Here is a 15,733-nt window from a genome sequence, read left to right as displayed (position 1 = left end):
CTCAATGTGGCTTACATTTGCCGTGATGGCGGTTGCCATTTCCGGGTAACAGAATTACAAAAGGCATTGCATTAAGGTGCATATACACGTGGTAAAGAAGAATACGTTATGGTATTGCATATTAGTTCCTGAGTGATAGATTAGATTGTAACATACATTAGGTCATCGACTATAGAGAGACCATAATCGGCATAAGGATTAAAGTGGTAGTGCTTGATCATTATTATTAAAGAGGTTATTCATTTATCTGATCCACAAGGCTTCTAATGCTCAGTGTTTTGTCCATCTTTTATTCTTAATATTCCTTATTTTATGGGCATACATAGGGCATTTTAATTTTATTGATTCTCTACAATAACTCAGCACTTTACATTGCAGTGTTTTGTTGTACAAAGCATCTGTCTGAGAGCTTATGGGGAATCCTGTTTATAATTTTGAAGAGCTGAGTGCTCTCAGTTAATTTGCACAGATAACAGTCATGTACATTTAAAAGCCATAGCAGACAAAAGAAAAAAACATTACGCCTCACGGGGATTTCTGTATAACATTAGATCAAGTTTTGAGGTTGCCATGTTAGCCCATTCAGATATGGAGAAAGAAGGATGAACAAAATAGAGGCCAACCAAGCCTAGGATCTTTGGTTTATATGAAACCGAATCTGCAACCGAAATTGGCTGCTCAGTTTCAGCAGAAACCGAAAGTGTAAACAAAACTCCCTCGCTCCCTCACCAACACCTGACCAAAAAAGGCCCTCGCCCAAGCCGAGCCCCGTACCCCATGATTACTTCCCCCCCCCCCCCCCCCCCCATAGGCCCTCCCCGGGTCTGCCTTAGGAAAGCCTGAGTCTTCAGGGGCAGGAACAAACCCTATTCATTCCTGCCCTGTGCTGCTGCTCCATTTCCAATGGCTGCCGAGTCTGCCACAGGAGGTCCTGGCAGCCATTTTGCAATTGGAACCCGCATGGACAGGAGGGCCTACGGGTGGAATGAGGGGGGAAGCGATCACGAAGCGGGAGAAGTGAGTTTTGGGTTTCAGCCAAAAAGTGCACAGGCATTTTTGGCCAAAACCCAGACCTTGATTTCAGTCCAGTTTTGGTGCCGAATCCAAAACCAAAACTGAAATTCGTTTCACCTCTAGAGCAAAGTGGAACTCCAGACCTTTCTAACAGACAAGCTTAGGGCTAGATTTACTGACAAGCAACACTGCATTATCACACACTAACATGCATGAGCATACACTATTTAGCACAGGTCCCAGTTTATGCAAGGGGATATATTTATAATAATGTGAATTAATAACATCGCCATGTGCTAACTTGGTAGCACACTTTAGTAAATCTTAACCCTTAAATTTGTGATTAGCTTTGGAGAACACTGCTCTCTCTGTGGCCCCCTTCCTAGATTCGCTTCTTTTTAGTAGCTGGCAATAGGAGGTTAGGTCACAGTATTTTTTACATGTGATTTTGAGGCATATTTTCAAAGCACTTAGACTTACACAGTTCCATAGGTTACTATCCTGCTTATAATCGAACGAGAAAAACGCCCAAGTTCCGACCTAAATCGGGAGATGGACGTTTATCTCACAAATATGAATAAAGCGGTATAATCGAAAGCCGATTTTTGGACGTTTTCAACTGCACTCCGTCGCGGATGCGGCCAAAGTTGATGGGGGCGTGTCAGAGGTGTGGCGAAGGCGGAACTGGGGCGTGGCTATCTGCCAAACAAAGATGGGCGCATTTCACCGATAATGGGAAAAAAGTATGCGTTTTTAGCTAGAATTTAGGACACTTTTCCTGGACCCTGTTTTTTCACGAATAAGGCCCCAAAAAGTGCCCTAAATGACCAGATGACCACTGGAGGGAATCGGGGATGACCTCCCCTGACTCCCCAAGTGGTCACTAACCCCCTCCCACCACAAAAAAATGATGTTTCACAACTTTTTATTTTCACCCTCAAATGTCATACCCAGCTCCCTGGCAGCAGTATGCAGGTCACTGGAGGAGTTGTTAGGGGGTGCAGTGGACTTCAGGCAGGTGGACCCAGGCCCATCCCCCCTACCTGTTACAATTGTGCTGCTTAATGCTTATTAGTCGTCCAACCCCCCCAAACCACTGTACCCACATGTAGGTGCCCCCCTTCACCCCTTAGGGCTATAGTAATGGTGTAGACTTGTGGGCAGTGGGTTTTGAGGGGGATTTGGGGGGCTCAACACACAAGGGAAGGGTGCTATGCACCTGGGAGCTCTTTTACCTTTTTTTTTGGTTTTGTAAAAGTGCCCCCTAGGGTGCCCGGTTGATGTCCTGGCATGTGAGGGGGACCAGTGCACTACGAATCCTGGCCCCTCCCACGAATAAATGTCTTGGATTTATTCGTTTTTGAGCTGGGCGCTTTCATTTTCCATTATCGCTGAAAAACAAAAACGCCCAGCTCACACATTGTTGAATAAAACATGGGCGTCTATTTTTTTCAAAAATATGGTTCGGTCCGCCCCTTCACGGACCCGTTCTCAGAGATAAACGCCCATGGAGATAGGCGTTTTCGTTCAATTATGCCCCTCTATATGTAACTTTGTAAGTCTTTGAAAATACACCTCTCTGTATCATAAGTCCAAACTTTCATATTCAGGGACAAGCCCATAGCACATGGATGACTTTCCTAGTTTTTTCTTCATGGTAGTATAGTAAATGATGGTAGATAAATATGAATTGGTCCATTTGCCTTTCTCGCTTGCTGGTTATCACTGTGAGAGGCCACTGTAGTAAGGTGTGCATTAGAACAGTGTACCAAGCTGCAGCACACAGTGTTTCAATGCACTCACTGAAAACAAATATATATTCTTGATGCAATAAACTAATTACATGCAAATTATGATGGTATTAACAAATGTGCATTGCCAGAAAAACCAGCACACACCACCATGGTAATCTGCTGCAGTTAAATGGATCAGGCATTCTTGTTTCCCTTTCTTGCAGTGTGTGAGGAGGGATTGGTACTTGCACCGAAGGAAAAGGAGACAAAGAGAAAAACAAGCTCATAAAAATAATCCCTGGTGGACCCCAGATGTCCTAAACCCTGCACCTGACCCCATCCTGTAAAATTCTCTGGTGGCTCAGTGAGCCCTGGACCCCTTAACTGTCACCCTACAAACACCTGGTGTCACGTTTTCCAAGCAGGAACTGGGTTTGTGAGCCCTTGGGCCACTGCCGAGGAGCGGCAGCGGCAGGCAAAACCACCCCACACCAGAGGCAAGGCAGAACTCTGACAAACAGTGAGACTTCACCTGCATATGGCCACCTTTCACCAAGAGTTGAGCCCCTGGCTGCAAGTGGCCAGCAGGACTTACTGGGCAAGGCAGGACTGGATACTCACTAGGCTGAACCAGGACTGAGGGTCAGAGGGGAAAAGAATATACAGGGACAGCAGGGCAAGGAAGGGAAAGCTAAAGGGCAAGACAGAAAGCTGCAAGCAGCCACTAAAACAGGGAACAAACACTGACAAACAAGACACAGAACTAAAAGCTGCAGAGCAGCCACTAGGCCACAAACAGACAAGACTAAACACAAAACTAAAACCCAGAGACAAGACCAGCAAACAATAACCTAATCTAACTACCCACAGACTAACTAAAATAGACAAGAATCAGGGCAAGAAACCAGACTGAGCAGAAGTGCAAACAGCACCCTAACAAACTTCAGGGCCTTAGGCAATGCAAAGGCAAAGGCAGAGAGATTCCAAATGGCTAATAAGCCCAGCAGCAACTGAGGCTCAGCTGCACCAATCACCAGGCCACTACGGGAGCTGTGCAGGGTCAAACAAGACAGACAAATCCGGCAACCTGGAAGATCCGGACTGGACAGGGCTAAAGTCTGGAACGGGTGACAGTCCATAGCAGCCACCGGTTCAGGCCACCAGAGGGCGAGGTGAGCACAGACGTAACACCTGGTGTCTCAGTAGGCCCCAGCCCAGACCATAGTCCTGCTCTTCCATTGCCATCTTGGAAAATGATGGCAAATAATCCCTAGAGGTATGTCAGGATGCACCACTAGGGGTCAGTCTGCTGAATAAGGAAGATGTCCCACTAGGGTACCACCATTTTTTGAGATGGTGGCAGAAGAAGAGGGCAACACCAGATGCTTCCTAGGACCAGGTAAATATTATTTGTCGAGGGGGTGCAGCAATATGGGGGTTTGTGGTCAAGGCCTGCTTGTGCCAAGTAGCCTCAAGTATAAGGTGGCTAGTAAGCCTCATAGGCCATGGGTTCTCTGAGGTGAGATAATGCACTTCCTCCAAATGACCCTGCTGCTGTTTTGTAGGATCTCTGAGCTGAAGTAAAGATTCCCACTAAAGAGGAAACAAATCAAACATGACTATATTCGTTGCTGGTTTTTTTTTTTTATATCAGGAGCAATTCTAATGCAGTGTGTTTGCATGTGATTTTCATGCTGAATGTGCTATCCTTTAGTGCAGGGGTTTTTAACCCAGTCCTCGGGATATACCAAGCCAGTCTGGTTTCCAAGATATGCCCAATAAATATGCCTGAGATAAATTTGCTTGCACTGCCTCAGTTGTATACAATTTTATCTCATACATAATCATTGTGGGTAACCTGAAACCTGATTGGCTGGGCGTTGGGAGGACTGGGTTGACAACCCTTGCTTTAGCCTGAGGATTTTACTGTAGATTTTTCCATGCTGAAACCCTTATTGCTCCAGGAGTAAGATTAGCATGGGAAAAGTAGGAGTAAACTGCCAGCTTATAGCATCAGCCCCTAAGTAAATGGGGCACCTTAGATGTTGTTCAACTTTGCAGCAGTTTAAAAAGATGCTAATGAGACATTTCTTTTTGCAGGCCTTATGTACACAGTGAATGATTTTGTGGATAGCAGATGGGACCAGGCAGGGGCGTAGCCACGGGCGGGCCTGGACGGGCCCAGGCCCAGCCACTTTTGCTCCAGGCCTGCCCACCCTAACTAGCCCCAACCCAACCAGTGGCGTAGCTCTCCCAAGCGAGGCTCCAATCTTTTCCTGCCTCTTCTGCCCGCTCTCCCCGTCGTCTGCTCACTTTTACTGCCCTGAAGCACCGTTCTCCCTCCAGCACCGGCGATTCCCATAGCCAGCCTTCTGCCAGCGTGCGTCGTCGGGGCCTCTTCTCAGGCGCGTCCCGCCTACTCTGCAACTTCCTGTTTTCCGCAAAGGTGGGACGCGCGCCTGAGGAGAGGCCCCGATGACGCACGCTGGCAGAAGGCTGACTGTGGGAATCGCCGGTGCTGGAGGGAGAACGGCGCTTCGGGGCGGTAAAAATGATCGGAACTGACCATGTGCAGAGGGCTGTCGGCATCTGGAAGAACACTGCCAAATGCCCTGGGTTTGAAACAGTTCAGTGGTGGGGGGGGAGTAGGGCAGCGGGTGGAGAGGAAATGTGAGGCCCGTGCCCACCCAGTCCACCTCCAGGACCATCTAAAAATTGAACTCCGGCTATGCTACTGGGATCAGGTATTTGTTGTTGTGGTGGTGTAGTAGGGGCCAAAATCAAAACTGCAGCCAAAACTCGTCACCTGAAACTAAAACTGAAACCAAAACTGAAACCTCAAGTTTGGTTATATGAATGAGAACCAGCGAGGGCTGCTGGGGATTCTTTGAGCTGACAGTCTACATCACTCTGCTAAACACACAGTATCCAAGCCAGAATATAATAATTTAAATAATTAATGAAAGAGCGTATTTTACCTCCAAGCAAAATAGCCTCCAAACTCATGGACTGCAGTAAATCAAACTGAAACTAAAAGCCACAATGTTTATACAGTGACTGATCTTGCATCACACGTGGATCGATAGCTGATGTCATAACTCTACAGAGAGGCGAATTCCTAAGGAGCTCATCATATACAACAATATACAACCATCCCTCTTTTCGCCCCCCATGGTGCCTGAAACGCACCTACCTTACTTGACCACAACATAACCTTGTATCTGTTGCTCTCTACCGGACTTGGCGAACGCCTTTAAGGTACTATGTAAGCCACATTAAACCTGCAAATAGGTGGGAAAATGTGGGATACAAATGTAACAAATAAATAAATTATCCCAAATTTACAGACTTAAATTCCTGCTAAAATTTTGTATCAAAAGCATTTATTTGGAGCTCTCTATTTACCATATAAATATCATGCAAAAATTAAAAAAAAAAAAAAACAGAATACAAACAACCCCCAGGACTACCTTACATTCCTTGGTGGTCTAGCAGTGTAGTCAGGGCTGGAGCGATGCCCCAGTCGTGGCAGTCCATTGGAGAGCAGAGCCGGAACAGGCAGGGGTAGCCAGGGATCACTCCTGCCCCAACTACATCCTTAGACCACCAGGGATGTCAGATAGGCCCAGAGGGGCCTATGAGTTGAGGGGAGGTAGGGAGGCATACAAATGGACAAAGCATTTTTGGCTCCCTCAGAAAGCACATGGCCATTTTTGGACGAAATTATGGCTGAAAATTAAAATAATCTTTCTGCTGAAACCAGGCAGCAAAAGGATTTGGGGCCTGTTTCAGTACCGTAACCAAAACTGAAATTTGCTCAGCCTCTAATTAAGGAATGATTAGGGTTAAGAGTTAAAAGCAGCCTCGAAAAGGTGGGCTTATAGCCTGGATTCCAAAAAGGGCCAGAGATAGAGCAAGAGGTATGGACTCAAGAACCATAAACCCATGTAATCGTCTTAATTTATTCTAGTGAACTTCATTCCTGGATGTGTGCTAGGTGTGATTTAGCTGGAGTCACATCAAATCACTGCAAATACTTTATCAGCAGGCCTCTTTTGATGGAGACACCATTGAGTCTTTTGGAGAAATGTCACAAAAATCCCTTCACGTCAGAATCCCAACTGTGCACAATCCCAACTGTTTATGTATTTAAAATAATTTCTAGCTTACACATGCATCGTTCTAAGTGGGTTACTTTTTTCCACAGCCGCCTTCTTTCATCTCAAGTTTTCTTCTAATTGCCAGATGTTCTGTACCTTTAAGATGACAACATACATTATATTCAAGACACAGGATTTGTCCTTTTATTAAGTCTGCACCAGTGATTTTCTTTTCCTTGTAACATTGTCAAGCAGCTTTTGTAGGCTGTCAGAAACCTCTGGATGTAAATACACTGCAGCCACTAACTAACAAGACGCCTCTGGGATCCAGCCTCTCCTCAGCAGCCTGTCTGTATAATGATTCAAAAATAAGGAAGTCTATTAATGCAGATCTCCTAGGACAAGGGCTGAGAACTTGTGTGAAGGATGTGCTACCCAGCTGGGGTTCTTAATTGCTTATTATCTCTCTGGCTGGCAGGCTTTCTTTACTCTCAAGGTTCAGGATCCATTTGCCAGATCCGAAGTGGCCTTTAGTAGATCATACCAGACAACATGAGGTTTGTGGGTATGAAGGAGGGTCAAGGCAGGACACTTTCAGGTCTAGCAGCTTATTTTGCTCCAAGTTCAGCAGGTCAATCAGTACTTTATCCTTTAGTGGTGGAAAGTGAGAACTGCAGGCGATTAAGTATACCTGGAGTTTTTTTCCTGCCTATTCTTCTATACCTGAATTAAGGCCTGGCTGGGAAATGTACCCTGACCTCATGTTGACCTAACCTATTGCCACCTCTTAAAAAATAAGATAACCTAGAAGGATGGGGTCACAGAGAGAGTTGGACGTTATCTAGTTAGCAGTGAGATTCAGTGGCACTACCCAGGTATCTATTTGGATATTTAGGACAGCAAAAAAACAAGCTGGCCTAAGTACTATCTGGATAAGCTATTTGGATGCAGCTGACAATAAAATCATCATTATCCGGATAGTGCTTTATCTACATATTCAGTGGCAGCCACTATCCAGATCCTGCCACTGAATATCCAGATTTTTTTCTCACAGCAGACATCACGTGGTTAAAAATAAAACACTGACTACAGCAGGCTCAATATCAGGGGAGGGGGGTTTATATAGAATATTAATGTATTTATTTAGATTTTGCTCACACCTTTTCAGTAGTAGCTCAAGGTGAGTTACATTCAGAGTCACTGGGTATATTTGCAAATATCTTTTGATAGAGATACTATTGATACTAGAGAATGACATGGGGACCCCTGGTAACTGTGGGGACGGAGATGGGGCAGAGCCCTTGGGGACGGGACAGGGATGGGGACAGAGCCCCTGGGGAGCATGTCCCCATGTAATTTTCTGCTTTGAAGACTTTTAATGAACTGGACTGTTATTTATGTTTGAGTGATGCAAACAACGATTTTTTGGAAAAACAAGCAAACATGCTGGCCACAACTAGCAAAATATGCATGGGGGATTCTGTACATTCCTGCTACCAGCACATCTTCTAAGAAGACAAGTTGCTCATTCTTATTATTGTTTTTTATTTGTGATTTATAAACAACAGTTGCACGCCATATTGTTCCTTTTTATACTTTAACAAAAAGATTTCAATATAAAATCATAAGTGTTTGGGGCTTCTGCAGATGAGGACAGAGCCAATGGGGATGGGGCGGAGACAGAACCTGTGGGGACGGAGCGGGGATGGAGACAGGGCCCGTGGGGACGGAGACAGAACCTGGGGGATAGGGTGGGGATGGAGACAGAACCCACGGCAACGGGGTGGGGACAAACTTTGTTCCCCTGTCATTCTCTAACTGATACTTTAGGACAGTGGTTTGCAAACCTGTTCCTGGAGGCACTCTGACCAGTCAGAATTTCAGGATATCCACAATGAATTTCATGAGATTGATTTCCATACCAATGAGGTAGTGCATGCAAATCTCTCTCATGAATAATCATTGTGGATATCCTCAAAACCTAACTGGCTGGGATGCCTCCAGGAACAGGTTTGCAAACCACTGGTCTGCTTTGGTATGAAACATCCCTCCAGTCTGCTGGTGATAGAGTACAATCCTTAGGGTTTATGAGTGTCCTAAACTAGTTAAGGACTAGGGTTGTTTGTTGGGGGGGGGGGGGGGGAGAAATCTTATCCTGACTGTTTATTTATTTCTATATAAAGGTAGTTTTACAGTTTGTGCCCATCATGTTTACCTGGGCGGTGCTGTGTGCATGCACTGGAGGGAATTGGCATTCTCTGTAAACATGCTAAGGTCAATTAGCTTGTGCCAATAGCACATTGCGCACTCTAATTGTTATTAGGAGCATGGCAGCTACTAAGGCTCAACTCCCCCTCCCCTCATTCCCATCCATCCAGATTTACAGACCTTGGGTCCCCCAGCGCCCTCAGTAAAAGGGCAGCAGTGATGTCCAAATGCTCCCTGCCCTACCAGTGCCAACATTCAAGATGTCACCTAGGGATCCATGTCTTTATTCGGTTCTGCTAATCTACAGTCTTTCCTACTCATATTAGAATATTCCAAACAGTTATAAAGTTGGGGAAAGCCCTTTTCTCCTGCCCCTGTCTACCTGACATCTAGCCCTATGATGTCAGACAATGATAAGGCAGACCATCAAATGACATCACAAGGAAGCAGTGTTACAATGTAACTAAAATTAGAACAGTTCAAAGTACAGAACAAGCCTCATTCCAACAGCATAAAAACTCCTTGACATTTAAAATGAATACTAAATATTTTATAAGCCACCAGAGAAGCTGCAGGGATGCCGAGCCGCTCCTATCAGTTTCTGATTTATTTATAGGAGAAGGGCTGTTGCTCTTACCTCACAGGCAGACTGTGACGGCCCAGGCATCTCAGGAGTGTCATCACAACACACACATACTCGAATATACAATTATTTATTTATGCTTCTGAAGGTTTGTTTTTTTTATTTCCATGATAATTGCCTTTTTGTCTGGAGCAGCTATGTAAAGTGTGGGTATACTTACAAGTCAAAGCTTCTTGGTCACTCCTCTGTATATTATTGCTGATAATGTACTAAAAATGCTAGCAGATATTACTGTAGGAAAGAGCAACATAAGTGTACATCCAAGGTATTGGGCAAGAGGAAGTCTCGCTCGCAGCCCTCAGCTCCGTGTCGAGTTGAGTCTTGGTTTGATTTGATGCTCAACTAAAGTTTGATCTCTGTGTTCATCTTTGGAGTCTTGTCTTGGATTTGTTTTGGAAGGCTGGGTGACGTCCCTGCTTTGGTATTTTTGGACTAGTGCTTGTGTGCAGGGTTGTCTCTCCCTTTTGCTTGCTCTATACTCACAATCTGATGATCAATTCTCCGCACTGTTCCAAAACAGCACCCTAAAAATAGTGCCAGAACAGCGCAGGGAATTAACTCCCCAATGATCAATGCTAATAACATGCAAATTTAGGCATGTTATTAGCATTGATCATTGGGGAAAAGGTGTGGGAGGATCATGCCTGGGCATGTGTTCAGGCACAGTCCTCCTGCATTTGACAGGTCTGGACCCCTTGGAACCCCCAATCATTGAGGCCCAGGTAGCCTAGTACTTCCCTAAGCCCCCCCCCCAAACAGCAACACAGGGGGCTGGATATCCCTCCCTAACCCCAGACACCATAAAAACAATCCTTGATGGCCCAGTGGGCTACAAACCCAACCCCCCACCCGTCCTGGTGGTCTAGCGGCCCTCTACCCTCCCCCCCCATAACCTCTGTAAGGTGGAGGCGGGAGTAGCACTCCTTCCTCTTCCAGCACCGCCTCCAAAATGGCGGCGCCCTGCCCTACCGAGTGCAACTTGGAATGTGCTGGGCGGGGCTTCTGTACCATATAACCACATGGAGTTCAAAGGTACAGGCATATAGGTGACATTATCACATCAACCTGTTTCTGCAAAAACTTCACTGGATAAAATTAAAGGGTCATGGATTTGAAATACTGCCTTTCTGTGGAACAACCAAAGCGGTTTAAGTATTATATACGGGTACTTTCTCTGTCCCTGTTGGGCTCACAACCTAAGTTTTTGTTTGTACCTGGGGCAATGGAAGGTTAAGTAACTTGCCCAGAGTCACTAGGAACTGAACCTGGTTTCCTTGTTTTTCAGGCCACTGCACTAACCATTAGGCTAGTCCTCCATTCCAGAGCTAAATGTTAAATTCTGTATCTGATCTTCAAGACCAAAGGAAATGGGCCAGAGTACTTGAAGAACAGGATCTCCCTCTATGCACCTCCAAGGCTGCAGAGGTCCTCCCAGGGAATATTCTTAACCATGCCATCTCCAAAAGAAATCACATCATGTGACACCAGCCAGCGAGTGTTCTCCGAATTAGCCCCCACATTCTGGACACACTCCCAGAAAGACTTTGCCTAACACAAGACTATCTCCACTTCAGGAAGCAGTTGAAAGCCTGGTTCTTCTCCCAAACCTTTAATGGAGGAGGCATCTAATCAGTCACACACCCAAGCACTAACACTGGCTGCACATAGTTTAGCAGGACTTTTTATTTACCACACATATTCTAGCTGAGATCAGTTTCATTAATCTTTCCTGACTGCATTAGCCAACCTTTCATCTACCTAAACTCTTGTTACTCTGTCTTTTTTGTTTATATTTTCCACCTCTGCATGTCTGTTAAAATGTTTTAATGGGTGTTGTGTTGACATTGTAAGTAGCATATTATGTTATAGCGTGTACTGTTATTTTAATATTTTACTGTTATAATTGCTTATTGCCTATGTCCAAGTTATGCTTGCTGTATACCACCTTGGGTGTCGTCGTCGATGATACTCTGAAACCTTCTGCTCAGTGTGCTGCTGCGGCTAGGAAAGCGAATAGAATGTTGGGTGTTATTAGGAAGGGTATGGAGTCCAGGTGTGCGGATGTTATAATGCCGTTGTATCGCTCCATGGTGCGACCGCACCTGGAGTATTGTGTTCAGTACTGGTCTCCGTATCTCAAAAAAGATATAGTAGAATTGGAAAAGGTACAGCGAAGGGCGACGAAAATGATAGTGGGGATGGGACGACTTTCCTACGAAGAGAGGCTGAGAAGGCTAGGGCTTTTCAGCTTGGAGAAGAGACGGCTGAGGGGAGATATGATAGAAGTGTATAAAATAATGAGTGGAATGGATCGGGTGGATGTGAAGCGACTGTTCACGCTATCCAAAAATACTAGGACTAGAGGGCATGAGTTGAAGCTACAGTGTGGTAAATTTAAAACGAATCGGAGAAAATTTTTCTTCACCCAACGTGTAATTAGACTCTGGAATTCGTTGCCGGAGAACGTGGTACGGGCGGTTAGCTTGACGGAGTTTAAAAAGGGGTTAGATAGATTCCTAAAGGACAAGTCCATAGACCGCTATTAAATGGACTTGGAAAAATTCCGCATTTTTAGGTATAACTTGTCTGGAATGTTTTTACGTTTGGGAAGCTTGCCAGGTGCCCTTGACCTGGATTGGCCACTGTCGGTGACAGGATGCTGGGCTAGATGGACCTTTGGTCTTTCCCAGTATGGCACTACTTACGTACTTATGTACTTATGGGTGAATTTCTTCAACATAGTAGTAAATAAATCCTAATATATAAATAAATAGATACCAAGCAGGACAGCAGCCAATCAGACAGATGTCTTGGGCCAGCATCTCATCACATGCTTGTAATACCTTATCACATTGCCAATTCACCAGAATCCTTTCTCAGCTTAGATTTATGCCACCTTCTTGGGGAAATGAATGGATTGCCTCCCACTGCAGAACCTGGCTCGGCTCCTTCTCCTGAACGATGTCTCTGTTCATGGGCAAAAATTCTTTAATATCTAATTACTACCTCTCCTGTTTTTATATAAACTGTGCCAGTACCAATTAAGAAAGTAAAATATGGTTTCCCAGATAATCAATCTATCTGAGCTACTTACATTGTCCTTGCTAAAAGCAATGTCATGAAGAATGCTTGACTCCATTCTGCAGTGCAGGAAACCAGTCAATAGGAAGCAGGATAGCACAGAACCAAGGTGCTTTGGAAGAATAGCAAAGGGTCTTTGAAGGGTGCGTGCGCACACACACACACACCCACACCCACACACACACTTAGTGCAACATGGGGGGGGGGGGATAAGGAGATGCAAGTAGGGGAATAGGGGTACCAAATTAGGAGGCTCTGGTTAAATATCCTTTGCACACAGTCAGGTATCTGTAACATGGAGGCAGAAGTAGCCCTGAGGCTGTCTCTAATCACATTGATGTCTCCTACTGGTAGTCTAGTTTGCAGATATGGTGATGGGGTATTTCTTTCATTGTTTCCATCTGTTATAATTGAATGCATTTGGAGGAAAGAAGTCAACCTGTGTGGAATCTTTGAGTGTCAAAACTATTCGTCTCTACTTGTTCCTCCCCACAGGTTCTGCAATATCAATATTGTGAGTGGTTGTGGAGGACGTTTTCCCCTATGTGCATCTCCCCTTTCTGTGTCCATATTCCTCCCCTTGTGCCCAGTATTTACCCTCTGTGTCCCTATCCGCCCTTGTCCAGCAACACTCCTGTGTCTCTGACCCTATGCTTCACTTATGTTCAGCATCTTCCTTATGTATCCCTATTTCTTCATGTCCAGCATCTGCCCTATTTGTCCATATGCCCCCTTGGTCAGTGTTGCTTCTTTGTGTCCCTATCCCTTCCCCATCCAGCAATGTCCCTCTGTTCTCCTGTCCCTAAACTCCCCCAATGCCGAGGATTTCTTCTCTGTGTCCCTATCCCTCCCTGTGTCCAGCTTCTCCCCTCTCTCTTCCCTCCTACCCCAACATAATCTAATATCTTCCATATCCTTCCCCATGCCCCACCTGGTCCAGCATCTCTCCCTCTCTCTCTTCTCTACCCATCCAGCATATTTCCTCTTATTTTTTCTGTATTTACCAGGTGTCTGGCACCTCTCTCTGTCTTCCCTCCCTCAGCTTCTTCAAACTTGCCCTAGCAAGGTATGTGTGGTTGGTGTGGCTGCACAGGGTGCAAGGGCGGCAAGGACACCATAATCGTGCCCTTGTCCATTTCCTCCCCTCCTATGTCACTTGGCAGCTGCTGCTGAGGCGGTGGGTTCTTGCTGCTCCTAATTTACCATTGGGGACCTGCTTGCATTCTACTTTCTTGTCCCCTCACAATGCTAACCCTGCCAGCATAGGTAGAGGTAAGGACCTGCCTCTTACTCCTCTTCCTACACCCCCCCCCAAAAGCACATCCATCTCCCTCCTGCAAGCGCCTCTCCCAGAACTCTTCACCCCCTGTTCAAAGACTACCAGTACCGCTAGAGGTTACAGCTGCCATTTTGAACCCAGAACAGCATGAGCAGCAGCAACTGGCAATCACTGCTACCCACCATACCCTAGACCATTAAAGGACTACAGGGGGGTGGGAGTGGGTCCCCGGAAGGGAGGTGGATACACGTGGTGGGGTTTTGGTTGTATTCTGTTGGAGTGGTTTACAGGAGGGGATAGATGTGCTTTGGGGTCTTTGGAGGGGAGTTTTTCCAAAGAAGCTTTTGGGAGAGGGATAGATGTGGTTGGGGAAGTAGGGAGACAGATATGGCCTGCTATGACCCTGCCTTTATTGGCAGTGGCAATGATTCACACAGCCTGCCTATGGCTGACCCCAGAACCTTTCCATTGCTGCATCTCACCTCCTCAACTTCTTGTTTCTGCATGGGTAGGATGCGGCAGAGGGAAGGTTCCAGGGCCAGACAGAGGCAGCCTGTATTAATCGCTGCTACTGCCAATACAGTATTGTCTTCACCAGATCCCTGCAGTAACTTATCCAGCCTGAAACCAACCCAGCTACTGGACCTCGTATCTGCTCTAATTTACTAAATTCTTTAACATATCAGGCTTCAGAGTTTCTTTAAAACACTACGTATGTCTCTGAGAGTGGCTGGGGAGTATATTCTGGAATTTGCAGTGTTTCACAGTATGCAAAGTTAAAAATCACAAACTACCTTGGAATGGGTTAATCAAACAAGCCTAGGCTTATCCCAGGGCCTTGGTGGCATTGATTGCCCTAAGTTAAAAGGAAAGAGATGGAGAATGCAAGTTCCTTCCTTAGTTTGAGCTCTGTCTACACTGATTAGTAGTTTGACAGTAGTGAGATGTAGCCCAAAGGTCAGATGTCACACAAGAAACCCTAGGTGTGATTGTTCCTAAGCATATTGCTGAAATTCAGCCTCTGCACTCATTGAAAGGAAGTTGCTGGAATAGGGAATCAGGATGGAGAGTTGGGAAGCAGATGCAGACTGTAGGGATGCACAGAAGAGGCAAGTAGGTAAAAGGGGAGAAAGATATTTTTGAACTGGTGAGGGGGCCAATATGGAGCATGGTGAAGGGATAGAAGAAGTAGGAGAAAAGAAGGAAAGATTAATAAGTCTAGGGGAGAAAGCAGATGAGAAGGAACTCGGGCATGTTAAAGGCAGGAAAAGCAGAAAAATACAGAGATAGGTATGGACAAAAGATAGGTACACAGATGTGGAGGAAAATGGAGTGTATAGTGCATCCTTTTTTTTTCAGATGCAATTCTAGGCCTGTAGGAAGAAAATGTTGTAGAGATGTAGAGGGCTTTTAATGTTCCCTACAAATCAGTACACTATTGTTTAGCTATGTGATGTGGCTGGTTACTCCCTAACTGAGAGTAGGGATGTGGGTCAGACTTAGGAATGTTATTGTTACTTATAATACACCAATATAACAATAAATTATATTATTTGTGTAAACAGCTTTGAGTACTCTTTTTGGGGTACAATATAGTAATAAAAAGAGAAGCTGGATGGAGGACAAATACTGTGAAATGGGGGAACAAACAGAAAAAGAAACCTGAGACTCATAA

This window comes from Microcaecilia unicolor, chromosome 13 (genome assembly GCF_901765095.1).
Source record: "Microcaecilia unicolor chromosome 13, aMicUni1.1, whole genome shotgun sequence".
Classification (NCBI taxonomy): domain Eukaryota; kingdom Metazoa; phylum Chordata; class Amphibia; order Gymnophiona; family Siphonopidae; genus Microcaecilia; species Microcaecilia unicolor.
The sequence above is the reverse complement of the archived record's forward strand: the minus strand, read 5'-3'. Positions refer to the sequence as shown.